General features: G+C 37.6%; 1 protein-coding gene and 1 pseudogene across 1 annotated transcript in view; one reads left to right on the top strand and one right to left on the bottom strand.

The window, feature by feature from the left end:
• The window catches only part of UNC13C (unc-13 homolog C), a 738,074-nt gene that overhangs the window by 292,512 nt on the left and 430,286 nt on the right, over window positions 1–15,276 (bottom strand). The gene's annotated exons all lie outside the window — the stretch shown is intronic.
• LOC139438205 (cell division cycle protein 20 homolog) lies at window positions 1,774–15,268 on the top strand (annotated as a pseudogene).

Below are 15,276 nucleotides of genomic sequence, written 5' to 3'. Positions count from 1 at the left end.
GACACAGATTCATGCAAACTAATGTTCATTGTGGCATTACACACTACTGCCAAAAGTTGGAAGTAACCCAAGTGTCCATCCACAGAGGAATGGATAGGGAAAATATACATACAATGGAATATTACTCAGTTGTAAGAAGGAATGAAATTTTGACAAATGTGACAACACGAATGAATCTCAAAAACCCTTTGTTGGGTAAAGTAAACCAGTCACTAAAGGACAAACATTTCATGTCCTAAGCATAGTGAGCAGACTCACTAAGAGGGTCTGGAAGATAGGTTACCAGGAGAAAGACAGGTAGCAGATAGTGGTGAGCCAATTGCTCAATCTGGACATAACCTATTATAAGGTGGAAGAGCGTAATTTGGCAGTGGATGGGGTGATGGTGGTACCAGGATTTAAGCAGGGTCAATGGTCCTTGAGTGTGAGGGTGAGCAGTTTAGGAGTGAGTGTTGGACTATCCATGGAAATTGGGGGAGGGCTGGAGGAAGGAACGAGTAAACTCTGGGATGGTAGAGGTCTGTGGTTGAAAATACAATTGTGGGAATGTACTATTGGCAAATATGGCAAGGGAGGGTCACTGGTGCAGGATGTTGGTGGCAGGGAGATGTTGGGAAAGGGTGAACTTGGGGCATGCTTATTTGGAATGCCAATGTGTTCATTTTACCATAGGGTGTTACCTCAGTGGGTGGAGACCCATGCAATAAACAACAAAATATTAAATATCTAGGAAATTCTGGAAAGATGGCAGACTAGAAAGACACAAGACTCTTCCCTCCCAGAAAAATAGCTGGAGGACTGGCAGAAAGAGCCTGGAAAGAATTTTATAGGGCTTAGGATGCCAGGGGAAGTTTGGACACTGCTCAAAAGTGAGAGGGACAAAGGAAAAGAATCACAATGGCACAGTTTTTTTTGAACTGTGAGTTTAAAAATGCAGCAGCAACTGCTGGCATCCTCCCCCACCTTTATAGATACTTTTGAATTCTCAGGCCTCGGAGTTGGCAGCTACAGACAAAGGGAGAACCAAAGATCCACCTCCTCAGGAAAGGGGAGAGAGAAGGACACACACTAAGGTTGACTTAACTTGTGATCTGCAGATTTCGTCTGCTGTGACCCACAAGCCCTTCCAGGCTAGAAGGGCTGCACCATTATTTACCTTGGGAGCTGGCAAAGGACTAAAGACATCTGACGCTCTCAATGATCTCCCTCTCTACTGATTAGGACTGGTTGTTGCAGATGCATAGGGGAGTGGAATTATTTCCTACCTATAAAAAAGGGAGGGGGTGACCAGCCAAGGTTATAGAACTGCCTCTGAGAAAGTTTGAATTATGAGGCTCTGAGCATCCAGGCAGGATCCTCTATCACCCAGGTCTGGTCTGTGTTGCAGCAAGCACAATCCCCTAGGACTTGTACTGAGAGGGCTGCCAAAGAGTGCCATTTGCTGGTGGACTAAGGAAGTGCATGTGAGGAAATTAAAAGTAAATAAGTATGAGAGGCTTTTCCCAGCTTTTCCAGCCTCCCTCCCCAAGGCCCTAAGAAGCAGGTCTGTAACCTATTACTAGGTTCAGGGCCCATATTTCAGCAACTAACAGGGACAATCTTAAAGAACCAGTACAAGTTGAAATAAGAATCAAAGAAGAACATTAACACATAGCCTCTTGCCACTAAATCCCTACAAAAGAGAGAAATTGAGCATCTGAGTAATCTCATCATCCCCATCAAATGCCTAGACATCAACAAAAAATGAGAAGCCATATTAAGAAAATAGAAGAAATGACCCAAGGAAAGAAATCTATCAAAGGTCCAGAAGAGACACAGGATTTGAGACAACTAATCAATGAGATGCACACAAATTTCCAAAATCAAATTAATGAGTTGAAAGACAATATGACTAAAGAAATAAAGGACATCAAGAAGATGCAGAGCAAGCCCAAAGAAGAATTTGAAAACCTGAATAGAAAAGTAACAGAACTCATGGGAATTAAAGACATAATAGATGAGACAAAAAAACACATTATAGGTATACAACAGCAGACTGGAAGTTACAGACCAATCTCTTTAATTAATAGAAATGCCAAAATTCTCAACAAAATACTTGCAAATAGAATCCAACAGTATATCAAAAAACTTATACATCATGACCAAGTGGGATTTATTCCTGGTAAGCAAAGGTGGTTCAAACTAAGAAGATCAATTAATATAATATACCACATTAACAAAATGTAGAACAAAACACACATGATCATGTTGATCAATGCAGAAAAGGCATTTAACAAAATCCAACATCTTTTCTTGATAAAATCACTTCAAAAGCTAGGAATAGAAGGAAAATTCCTCAATATGATACAGGGCATATATGAGAAACCCGCAGCCAACATTGTACTCAATGTGGAAAGGTTGAAATCTTTCCCTTTAAGATGGGGAAGAAGACAAGGATTCCCACTGTTACCACTGTTATTCAATACTGTGATAGAAGTTCTAGCTAGAGCAATTCAACAAGGAAAAAAAGGCACCCAAACAGGAAGAGAGGAAGTAAAACTCACTATTCATAGATGACATGATCCTATATTTAGAAAATTCTGAAAGGTCTACAAAATAGCTACTTGAGCTAATAAATGAATTCAGCAAAGGGGCAGGATACAAGATCAACATGCTAAAATCCACAATGTGTCTGTACAATAGTATTGAACAATCTGAGGAGGAAATCAGGGGGCAAGTTCCATTTACAATAGCAACAAAGAGACTCAAATACCTAGGAATCAATTTAACCAAAGAAGTACATGACCTAAATTCAGAAAACTATTAAACCAATGGAAAGATGTTCCATGATCATGGATTGGAAGACTAAATATTATGAAGATATCAATCCTACCCAAACTGATTTATAGATTCAATACTAATCAAAATTCCCACAGCCTACTTTACAGAAATAGAAAAGGAAATTACCAGTTTCATTTGGAAGGCAAAGAGCACCTGAATAGCTAACAGCATTCTAAGAAAGAAGAGCAAAGTGGAGGGAGTTTCATTGCCTGAACTTGAAACATATTACAAAGCTACATTGGTCAAAACAGCATGGTGTTGGCATAAAGATAGACATATCAATCAGTGGAATACAACTGAGAGTCCAGAAATGAACCCTCACCACTGTGGTCATAAGTTTTGACAAACTTATCAAAACCATTTGAATGGGACAAAACAGTCTCTTCAACAAATGTAGCAGGGAGAACTGGATATCCATAGTCAACAGAATGAAAGATGACCCCTATCTCACTCCCTATACAAGAATCAACTCAAAATGGATCAAAGACCTACACCTTAAGGCCAGGACCATAAAACTATTAGAAGAAACTATAGAGAAACCTCTTAAAGACCTTGTGGTAGGTGGTGGATTCTTGGTCCTTTCACCCAAAGCATGAGCAACAAAAGAAAAAATAGATAAATGGAGCCTCCTCAAAATTAAACACTTTTGTATCTCAAAACACTTTGTCAAAAGGGTTAGAAAGGAAGCCAATTCAATTGGGGAAATATTTGGAAATCACATATCTGATAAGGGCTTAATACCCATGATATAATAAGAGATGCTACAACTCAACAATAAAAAGATAAACGACCTGATTAAAAAATGGGCAAAAGACTTGAATAGACATTTGTTTAAAGAAGAAATACACATGGCAAAAAACACAAGAAAAAATGTTCAACTTCACCAGTAATTAGGGAAATGCAAATCAAAGCTACAAAGAGATATCATTTCACATCTGTTAGAATGGACACTATTAAAGAGATAACTACAAGTGTTGGAGAGGATATGGAGAGATAGAAATGCTTATTTACTGTTCCTGGGAATGTAGAATGGTACAGCCACTGTGGAAATGTGTTTGGCAGTTCTTAAAGAAGTTGAATATACATTTGCCATGTGACTCAGCAATACCATTACTGGGTATATATTCAGAAGAACTGAGTGCAGTGACATGAAGATATCTGCACACCAATGTTTATAGCAGTGTTATTCACAATTGCCAAATGTTGGAAACAATCCAAGTGTCCATCAACTGATTAATGAATAAACAAGCTGTGTTGTACTCATGTGACTGAATATTATACAGGTATAAGAAGAAATGAATTTGTAAAGCATATGACAACATGGATGAATCTGGAGGATATTATGCTGAGTGAAGTAAGTCAGACACAAAGGACAAATACTGTATGATTGAACTACTATGAACTAAATATATTGTGTAATTTCATAGAGTTAGTAAGTTGAATATGGGTAACCAGAAAATAGAATGAGGGTAGATAATGGAAAGCTGAGGGTTAACTTGTGCCAAATTGGTAAAAATAATGTGTGTAATCTTTGGAAATGAATAAAAAAGTTAAAGTCCAACATATGTTAGTAACTAGCAGTACTATTGTGAGTATGATAGTGGTTTAAAAAGAAAGTGTAAGTTCCATGTGTATTACTAAAAGGAAAGCTAAAAAATGTAACATGAGACGTAAAGCATAGTAAAACTGTTAGAGGTTTGCAATAATTAACAAGCTATTGCTCAGTTTCCCTGATATGCATTGGGGAAAGGTTAATAACCCCATCCCCCATAAGCCGACACGTCCAAGGGCATGGCATTTCCCCACAGGTTAAATAAAGAAACCAATAGAGATGGGAGTAAAGGAAAATGGAAACCTTTCTTACCTACATATCAGAGGGAGATGAAATTCCTACAGAACAAAGAAACATCTGCTCCTGCAGCATTCCAAGAAACCATAACTCCCTAATCCACTATCTTCTAGTCACTATCAGAAAAAATTTTCATCTCTAGGGTTTCCTATTGGTCCCTGCACTTCACTCGAACCCTCAACCCCCTCCCACTAACTATCATTTCCCTGCCTAGGAAAGTTCTGCATAAATTCAAGTCTCCCCCTTCCAGGAGGGGGCTGAAGTCTGTTCTTCAGAACCCCTCCATTGGGAGAGTGTCTCAATAGATATATTTTCTGCCTGCGGTCAATCAGTCTCCATGTCCCAGTAAGTGCCGTATTTTCTCCAACAAAAACTATATGTGAAATATGATTATGGGTGAAATTGCTATATAAGACCATCTTTCTTTGAAACTGAACAAATGTATGTTAACAGTATAAGATGTTAATACCAGACCAAAAAAAAAAAAAAACCCACATTATCCTAAATGAAGGTAACTGACACAAAGTACTACATACTGTATGATTTTGTTTATATAAAATGTAAATATAAATCAATTTATAAAAATGAAATTAGATTAGTGGTTATATAGGGCTGGGGAATGACTGCTATATGGTGTGAAGCTTCTCTTTTTAGAGTAATGAAATTATTCTAAAATTTTTTGTGTTGACAAATGCACTACATTTTGATTATATTAATAACTATTGACTATATACTTTGGATAGAAGTTATGGTATATGAATATATTCCAATAAAACTGCTTACCAAAAAAATAAATAATGGTGCAAGAATAACCAGGAATAGCAGCTATGTACAGCAGGGAAAGCACAGAGAGACCAAGAGGTGAAGAATTTTCTTGTTTGCCTGTTTTTTTATTCTTATTAATATTATTATTTAAATAATGAAAATGTTCTTATAATAATTCAAGTGATGAATGCACAACTTTGTGTTTATACCAAATACCATTGTTTGTACACTTTGGAAGAACTGTATGCTTTATTAATATGTATCAATAAAGTTGATTTGTAAAAAAATATTAACCCCCCATCCAAGAGAGTCCTGCTACATTCTCAAATAACTCTCAAGTACATGGGCAGTGCCTAATAAAAGAAAACAGACTAATATGTCAAGCCCTCGATATTAATGCATGTAACTATGAACCTTACGCTTGTAAAATTGAAACTTAGCCCAATAATAATTATTGCCTAAGAGCTACTTTTTGCAAACCTCCTTCTAACTCAAATGTGGCCTCTCTATAAGCTAAACTCAGCAAATAAATGCACTACCTTCAAGCTGGTATGAGACATGACTCCCAGGGACAAGCCTCCTTGGCACTGAGGGATTAATACCAAGCACAAACAAGTGATGCATTTGGAAAAAGAACTTGACCAAAGGGGGAAGCATCAAATACAAGAGATGTTTATGGCTCAGAGATTTCAAAACAAATCAGGCATTCCAGAGGTCACATTTATGCATGTCTCAGGCAGTTCTCACTAACTGCCACTGTGAACAAAGTCTCAATTATGTGTGCTCCTGAAGGCTCTAGAGCCATCTGGACACTATAGGCAACAGACACAGTCTCTTAAAATCAGCATCCTGTTGGTGGGCCTCACCTTGAAATACATAACAACCTATTTCCCTAATGTAACAGAGTTAGACTCATTTATAATTTTCCTACACATGATATTTCTACCCCTTTTATTTGAACCTATAATTAGCCCTATGCTCATTAAATATATGTCCCAGAGACTTCAATCTTTGGTCTGCTAATATGTCACTTGAGTCCTGAATCTCAGAAGAGTTGTGATCAACACATACTCTCCAGATCATCACACTGGCCCAGGACATCTAACAAAATGATAATGATGGACAGCTCCTATCTCAAAAAACTGAGAGTATCTACATCTGAAAGCAAAACAGTTCCTTCCATCACTCCACAAGACCTAAGCATTTTATTAATTTGAGACAGAGCAGTCATCAACATCCCAAATTCCTCACAGTTGAGGAGTGAACAAATATAAGGTGGGAATGCAACCATGCATATAGTAAACTTGTTAGTATTGTACTAATGAAAGAAAATATAACTGTTATAAAGATAGTGGTTACCAGAGGTTCTGAGGAACGGGGGAGGTTATAAAAGTTGGAACCTAGGGCATTTTTAGGGCATTGGAGTTAAGTGTAAAGTACAATGTAAACTATATACCTTGGTACAGTATTTATTCACCGATTGTAATAAATGTACCACACAATTGGAAGATGTTATAAATAGAGGAAGACGTGGGAGGGGAAAGGTAGTGGTTATATGAGAATCCCTTACACTTTCGATGTAACTTTTCTCTAAAACCTCTTTAAAAATAGTTTATTATGTTAAAAAAGTACAATGAGATAACATCTCAAACCTCATAGAATGGTCATTATTAAGTAAAACAGTAAACAATAAGCGTTGGAGAGGGTGTGAAGAAATAGGAACACTCCTTCACTGTTGGCGGGAATGTAGAATGAACCAGCCTCTGTGGAAGACAGTTTGGTTGTTTCTCAGTGTATTGCTCTGCCAAAGGGATACCAATACAAAGAACCAGAAATCTTTTGGCTTTTATAATGGGCATTTTTTTGGGTAAAACTTGCAGTTACAAGGTCCTAAAGAGTCCAACTCATGGTTGCTTTCTCACTAGTCAGTTGCCACATGTTGAAGCAAAAATGGTCACTGCTATCTGCAAGGGTTCAGCCTTCCCGCCTGGGCTTCCTCTCTCTCAGCTACAGGCTGGATAAGGCTTGTTTCTCAGGGCTTCCTCTCTCTTTCCTGGTATAGGACTTGTTTCTTTCTGGGCTTTCTATATCAATCTCAGCTGTTCTGTTCTCTTCCCAAGTTCAACTGAAAACTACCAGGGGAATGGCTCATCTCTCCCTGTGGCACCAGGATAAAAAATGACAGAGCTTTCACTCTTTCTGTGTGTCTTGAGTGAGTGTCCATTTATATCAACCTACTAAGGGGGCAGGGACTCAACCTGAGTCACACCTTACTGATGTGGTTGAATCAAAGCCCTAATCTTTTTTTTTTCCTTAAGTAAAATATGATACTTTTATCAAAACAACAAGAACAAAATGAGCAATGAAATAGCAAAAGCCATTTCAAAGAAATAGTAAATTCCTAAATTCCTGGGTTTACACAGCTTAAAAATATTTAGCAACTAATTATATCACACAGGCTGAAGCATGCTTTCAGCTATTATATAGGAAGGTAACATGGAAAATTTGAAATTCAAGCTGCATGTACCGAAATAGTTTTAACCTGAGATTTTCACTTCTCCAGAAATGCATTTTACAATAATGCATAATAAAATATATTTAGTTATTTAATAGCATAATTTAAGGATATTTTTATTTGAATTTCTCTTAATACTGATTCTTTATAAATATTTCTTTAAAATTATAAATATTTATTAACATTTCTTTGGTTCCCTGAACACAATGAAAGTGTATAAGAAAGCCTGTTATTTTTTTTCAGCTAAAGAAGCATATGAAAGACATCTTTCTTCTTACTTCAAAATGCCTTGAAGTTAATCTTAATTTCATATTTCAATTTATTTTAAAACAAACATAAAAGATCAAAATATTATCAAAGATACTTTAATATTCCTATGGCAGGTTGGCATTGTTTATGAATTCCAAAAATAGATATTGGATTGTGTTTGTAAACTGACCTAATTCCTCTGGGCATATTAGATTGTATTGAATTCAGAGTTTTCACTTTAACTTGATTAAATTATTAGGGCTTTGATTCAGTCACATCAATAGGATGCTCCCAGAGAAAATCACAGGGCAGAGAGAGTTTTAGTTTTTTCCATGCTGGAAATCTGGGGAAGAGAGCCAAGTTGCTTGCCTGATAGTTAGCAGCTGAAGAGACCAGAACCCTGAATAGCTGAGAAAGTCCAGAAAGAAATGAGCCCCAGGGAGAGAGACAAGCCTTATGCTGACCTACAGCTAAGAATGGAAGGAGCTAGGATCACAGAACCTTAGGAGAAAGAGGAAGGCTGAATGCTTGCAAAGACCTGCAGCCATCTTGCTCTACCACATGGCAACAGACTTTGGTGAGGAAAGTAACATACACTTTTTGGCCTTGTGACTGTAAGCTTCTGCCTCAAATAAAAACCCTTAATAAATGCCAATAGATTTCCGGTATTTTGCATCCGCACCCCTTTGGCTGACTAATACAATTCCTATGAAATATATCACACCCATTGAGGAATTTAATATAAATTTACTAAAGATCAAATTAACAGTTTCCTCCCATAAATATTTTATTTATTTTCTGTTTAGACGTTTCACTTTTAAATCCTATTAACAGAAAATATATAACAAAAGCTTCCTAAAAAGTGAGAAATATAATTATAAATGTTGAAAAAATGGCCTCATTAACACATTTACAGATGTTTACTTAATGCACACTCCATTGGGAATTAATTATATGTCATTTATGCAGGCATCAATATTTCCAAATCACTCTGAGCAGTGAGCAGTTCAGTTCTTTACTGTCTATAGCCAAAGGTAAAAGTCATTCAATTTTTGAAGGTAGAAATGACAACATGCATGGTCAGTCTGAGATACTATTGACATATTGTTCTGTTCCTTCACCTAAAAATGTTTCTGTTGAAGTGTCCTTATGCTTCCTTTTCTCTTTGCTCTAATCTTCCTTCAGCTTCAAAATTATGTTTCAGATTTCCTCTCTTTTTGTTCTCATTCTTGGAGGAGGAACCAGTTTGTCAAATGCATACTAGTTCAAAATTGAGAAATGAATTCTCAGAAAAGCTCTCTATAAACTGCAATATGTACACACCATAATCACTGAAGTTGTTTTGCTGTGATTCTTTGGACTACGGCCCTTCTTAACATCTTTGGAAAAACTTTTACTTCCTTTTTTTAACTTCCCATTCCACCTCTAGATTCTCTCTTTAAATTTTTATGTTTGATCAAGAAGGGCCTCTGAATGAGTCTGTAAGTAGGATACAAAGATATTTAGTGATACTAGTCAAAACCTTAATCTAAAGAGGGAATTTAATCAAGTTCCTCTTAACTTAATCCAATATAATCTAAGGGTATTGCCCCAAGAAGAATAGATTAGTTTACAAGCAAAATCTTTCTTTTTTTGGAATTCACAAAAATTAATCTCAAACTCTCATACTCAAGAAGTCAAATTTAGAACTGCCATATGATCCTGCAATTCTGCTACTAGGAGTATATCCAGAAGAACTGAAAACTGTGAAGAGAACAGATATTTGCACAGTGAAGTTCACAGCAGGGCTATTCACAATTGCTAAAGGATAGAAACAACCCAAGTGTCCATCAACCAATAAATGGATAAACAAAATGTGGGGTGTACATACAATGGAACACTATGCTGCTAGAGGAAGAAATGAAATTGGCATACTTACAATAACATGGATGAACTTTGAAGACGTTATGCTGAGTGAAAGAAGCCAGACACAAAAGGACAGACATTGTATTGTCTCACTAATATAAACTAAATATAGAGAATAAACACATAGAGTTAAAACCTAAAGTATTAGTTACTAGGAGATAGGATGAGGGCTGAGAAAGTGTAATGATGTTTAATGTTTGTAGAAGTTTTAATTAGCTTGACTGTGAAAGTGTGGACATGGATAGAGTTGATGGTAACATATAATAGTAAGTATAACTAACACAGTTGGCTTAAAAATGGGATTGTGGCTGAAAAGTGTTGTCTAGGGATGTAAATGTCAATTGAAAGAAAGAGAATAATCAAAGAATAACATAGGGAATCCAGAGGTGGATGAGGATTATGGTCAGCAGCACGAATACAAGAATATTATTCTATGTACTAGAGCAAATGTATATCATTATTGCAAGGTGGTAAGAATATGGTGATACATGGGAGAAATACAGTTAATGTAACTTATGGACTACAGTTAACAGCAATATTGTAATATTCTTGCATCAGTGTCAAAGAAGGCACTATATCAATGCTAAGGGTCAATACAGGGGGCTATGGGATTTTTTTTTTTTGAGGTACTGGGTGCCAGAGATTGAAACCAGGACCTTGTATGTGGGAAACTGGCACTTAACCACTGAGTCACATTTGCTTCCCTGTTTTTTCATTTGTTTTGCTTGTTGTTTATTTTGTTTTTCAGGAGACACCAGGAACTGAAGTTGGGACCTCCCGTGTGGAAGGTGGGCACTCAACCACTTGAGCCACATCCCCTCCCCTGCAGGATTTTTTCTTTTGAACTAAGGAAAACATCCAACAATTTACTGAGGCAATGTCTGCGAAACTCTGTGATGAAACTGAGAGCCACTGAGTGTACACCTTAGATAGACTGTACAAGGCATGCGGGTGTATAACACAGTGAACCATGGTAGAAGATAGATAGCAGTTAATAGTACAAATATGAGATTTTCCTTTCATGAACTATAATAAATGTATAATACTAATACATGGTGTTAATAACAGGTGTGTAGAAAAAATATACCAAATGTATGCTATAGACCATAGTTAGTGGTAATAGTCTGAAGATGTTCTTTCATAAACTGTGAGAAATGTTCCACCATAAAAGATGTTGGTGGAGGGCTGTTTTATGGGAATTCTGCACATTATCCATGATTGTTTTGTAGAAAACAAATTCTCTAATATATATATATATATATATATATATATATATATATATATATATATAATTTATCTGAAAAAAGAAAAGCAATATCATAAATAACATTATGCCAAAAAATAGACATATCAGACAAATGGAAAAATTCTTAGAAAGACACAAATTACCTAAACTGACTCAAAAGGAAGTAGAAAATCTGAATGGAAACAAAAACAAGTAAATAATTAGTAATTTAAAATAGTGCCACAAAAGAAAACCTAGGTCCGGTTGGCTTAACTGGTGAATTTTATTAGGTCCTTAAAAAAAGTATCAATCTTTTATACAACAGGAAGAAGGAACCCTTCACAAATCAATTGTATGAGGCTAGTAATACCGAGGTGCCAAAGCCAAAATCAACAGAAGAAAAGGAAATTACAGCTCAATATCCCTCATGAAAATAGACACAAAAGTCCTTAACAAAAACTCAGAAAAATATATTCAGCAACATTATAAAAAGGATTACACACCATGACCAAACAGTATTTATTCCCAAGAATTCAGGGGTGTTTTAACATGTGAAAATCAATTCATGTAGTGCACCATTTTCGTAGAAGAAATTATCACAAAAGATGGAGAAAAAGCATTTGCCAATATCCACTAACCATTCATGATAAAAATTCTTAATCAAGTACAAGTAAAAGGGAATTTCCTTAACATGAAGAAGGGTATCTCTGAAGAATGCCCCAACTAATATCACCCTTATTGCAAAAGACAGAATGCTTTCCCCTTAAAAATCAAGAACAAGGCAGGATATCTGCTCTCACCACTTCTATTCAACTTTGTACTGGAGATTCTTGCTTGTACCATAAGGAGAAAGGGGGAAAAAAAGAAAGAAAAAAGAAAAAGAAATTAAGCCTATCCAGATCGGAAAGAAAGTAAAACTATCATGATTTGCAGATGTCATGATCCTGTATATATAAAATTCCCCAAAACTCCACACACAAATAAAACTGCCAGAACAAACGAGTTTAGCAAGGTTGCAGAAACGTGATTAATAATATAAAATCAATTACATTTAAGTACACCGAACTAACAGTGAACAATCTGAATAAAACTGAAAAAACATTCACTATGGCATCCAAGAGAATAAAATTCTTTGGAATAAGGTTAATAAAAGAAGTACAAATTTGTACACTGAAAACAAAGCATTGCTGAAGAAGTTAAAGAAAATCTAATAAAATGAAAAGACATTCCAAGTTCATGAGTTGGAAGGCTCAATATTCTTAAGATGGCAGTTATCTACAAAATTATCTGTAGATTTGATGCAATCCTCTTTAAATCCCAACATATACTTTCTTAGAAATTGAGAATGTGATTCTAAAATGGAAATGTAAAGTCCCTAAAATAGAAAAAACTATTTTAAGAAAGAAGTTGGAGGATTTCCCTACCTCATTTCAAAGTGTAATGAATAACTACAATAATCAAGACACCATGGTATTGGCATGAAGGTGGACATATTGCTCAATGTAATAGCATTAAATGTCCAGGGATAAATGCTTACACTTATGGGGAATTGATTTTCACTAAAGGTATCGCATCATTTCAGTAGGTAACACAATGCTGGAACAATTGGACATCCATACATATTTTTAAATGAATTTAAAACCTTATCTTACACTATATGCAAAAATCAACTTTTAATGCATTATACATGTAATGTAGGAGCTAACATATAAAACATCTAGATGAAAACATGGGAGCAAATCTTTGTGACCTTGGGTTAGACAACAATTTCTTAGCTATGCCACCAAAAACACTGTTTAAAAGAAAACATTAATGAAGTGGACTTTATCAAATTAATAAAGTGACTCTAAAAGACAGTCCAAAGAAAATTAAAAGCAAGTACAGAGTGAGGGAAGATATTTGCAAAAAACACAGCTGATAAAGGATTTATATTTTGCAAATATGTAAAGAATTCTTACAATTCAATAATAAAAAGGCAACCCAAACTGAAAATGGGTAAAAAGGTTTTTAATAGACATTTTACTATGAATGTATACCAATAGTTAACAAGCATATCTAACACAACCTTCAATTCACGCTCTGTGGTTGAAATCTGGTGAGAGCGTTGATTTGCCTGGAACCCCCCCTTCTCCCCGCCCCATGCTGTAGAAGTCAATGTGCGATGGGATAGTTGTGATGGTTGGGATATAAAGGAGTCAAAGCATGCTCCCTGTGGGAATTTCAAGAAGTTTAGGTTAGAGCTGCTAAAATAGTGGGAGCAGAAGGGCTGGCAGGAAACAGCTCTGAAGATGCCTTCTCCAGAAACACCTAAGGCACTGTTCCTGTTACAAAACAACCGACCTGCACTCTCTGCTCCAATTAGACACACCCATCCCCAGTGCACACCCTAAGGCGCTGGCTGTGCAAAGATTAGGATGCCTTGAGGCCAGCACCATCCACCCTGAGGGTGGCCAACCCACACCACAGCACTGGCAGGACCCGGGCGAAACTCTGGTAGGTGGGATGCATCCGTCATGTTTTCTGCGCCAAGAGCCTAGTCAGACTGCCTGGCTTCTCTCTCCCCATCCTAGGCAAATCCAACTCCAAAACTCGGACTACTCTCAACAAAGCTGGCGGTGACCGGTACTTCCCCTATCGCAGCGCTTACCGGATGGAGGTGGCCAGCTTGCTCCTGAGCAAGGACAACCAGCCTGAAAATAGCCAGATGCACAGGAAGAAGGAACGTCAGAATTCCTGGACCTTGAACCTGAACGGTTTTGATGTGGAAGAAGCCAAGATCCTTCAGCTCAGTGGAAAACCCCAAAATGACCTGGATAGGTACCAGAACAGACTGAAGGTACCATATAGCCAGAAGGTTATGCCTGGCTCCAGTCAGAAGACCTGCCCATCTATTCCTTTCCTGCCAGACTGTATACTGGATGCCTGTGCCATTCATGATGACTACCACTTGAACCTCATGGATTGGCCCTCTCACGACGTATTGGCTGTGACACTGGATGACAGTGTATACTTGTGGACTGACTGCTAGCTCTGGTGACATTCTGAAGCTGCTGCAAATGGAGCAACCTGGGGAATACATATCCTCTGTATCTGGGATCAAAGAGGCCAACTACCTGGCTGTAGGCACCAGCAGTGCTGAGGTACAGTTGTGGGGTGTGCAAACAGCAGAAAGGACTTCAAAACATGAACAGTCACTCTGCCCAAGTGGGCTCCCTTTGTTGGAACAGTTATATCCTGTCCAGTGGCTCATGCTCTGGTCACATCCACCTCCATGATGTCCAGTTAGCAGAATACCATGTGGCCACATTAAGTAGCCACAGCCAAGAAGTGTGTGGGCTATGCTGGGCTCCAGATGGCCGATACTTGGCTAGTGGTGGCAATGATAACTTGGTCAATGAGTGGCCTAGTGCTGCTAGAGAACATGGTTGGGCTCCCCTGCAGAATTTCACTCAGCATCAAGGGGCTGTCAAGGTTCTGGCTTGGTGTCCCTGGCAGTTCAATGTCTCAGCCACGGGAGGGGCAATGGTGATTGACACATTCGTATCTGGAACATCTGCTCTGGGCTCTGCCGAATGCTGTGAATGCCCATTCCCAGGTGTGCTCCATCCTCTGGTCCCTCCACTATAAACTCATCTCAGGCCATGGTTTTGCCAAGAACCACCTGGCTCTTTGGAAGTACCCAACCATGGCCAAGATGGCTGAGCTCAAAGGCCTCACAGCCTAGATCCTGAGTCTGACCATGAGCCTAGATGGGGCCTCTGTGGCATCAGCAGCAGCAGATGAGACCCTGAGGCTATGTTGCTGCTTTGAGTTGGACCCAGCACCGTGGCAGAAACTTGAGAAGACCAGTGCAGCCAGAAGAACTTCATCCACCAGAGCATGCATTGAAAACCAACTCATCTTCCATTTTCTGTTTGTTTGTTTTAATTTTTCTAATTAAATCACGTC

This window comes from Dasypus novemcinctus, chromosome 3 (assembly GCF_030445035.2).
Source record: "Dasypus novemcinctus isolate mDasNov1 chromosome 3, mDasNov1.1.hap2, whole genome shotgun sequence".
In the NCBI taxonomy this organism is placed as follows: domain Eukaryota; kingdom Metazoa; phylum Chordata; class Mammalia; order Cingulata; family Dasypodidae; genus Dasypus; species Dasypus novemcinctus.
This window is presented reverse-complemented; position numbering and strand designations above follow the sequence as displayed.